Source organism: Arctopsyche grandis, unplaced genomic scaffold (genome assembly GCF_051622035.1).
Source record: "Arctopsyche grandis isolate Sample6627 unplaced genomic scaffold, ASM5162203v2 HiC_scaffold_487, whole genome shotgun sequence".
NCBI classification, from domain to species: domain Eukaryota; kingdom Metazoa; phylum Arthropoda; class Insecta; order Trichoptera; family Hydropsychidae; genus Arctopsyche; species Arctopsyche grandis.
Window position 1 is genome coordinate 133 of NW_027518548.1, and position 577 is coordinate 709.

Below are 577 nucleotides of genomic sequence, written 5' to 3' on the forward strand. Positions count from 1 at the left end.
TAAATAATATTAATAGAGGATAACACAACAACCCCATTTGTGTTTTTTAATTAACTTTGTATGCAATTTCGTAACCACGACATTAATTAAATTTTTATAAAGGCGAATCAAGGAATAAGTTTATTCAAAAGTTTCCAAAAGGCATGAAACACAAAAAGGGGTACTATAAGGCGCTCATAATTAAGTTAATTTTAAATTTTACGGTTTGGTGGCCGAGTGGTCTAAGGCGCTGGTTTAAGGGACCAGTATCGCGAGATGCGCGGGTTCGAACCCCGCCCAAATCATTTTGTTTTTGCGGCTGGTTTATATAGAATGACTTCTTAAAAGAACAAGCTAAAAAGTTTTTTTTGTTTGAAAACTTACTTTTTCGGCTTTTAAACTTCCTAGAAAGAAATACACACTGCCTTAATTTTTGTAAATAGGGTCGTTGCCAGAATAACGGTTCCTTCAAGCAACATAGATATTTTATGGCCTAATTAATAAATTAACCCCCGGTGTTTCTAGTTAATATTTTTTAAGGCGGTTGTAAATCTATAAATAATTGCCTTTGTTTACTTACTTTCGTTGTGGTATCTTT

At 33.3% G+C, this 577-nt stretch overlaps 1 non-coding gene across 1 annotated transcript; it reads left to right on the forward strand.

Moving 5' to 3' along the window:
* Positions 1 to 202: 202 nt before the first annotated feature.
* TRNAL-AAG (transfer RNA leucine (anticodon AAG)) lies at positions 203 to 284 on the forward strand. Its single transcript has one exon. It is a non-coding gene; the product is annotated as a tRNA-Leu (tRNA).
* The last annotated feature ends 293 nt before the right edge of the window (positions 285 to 577 follow it).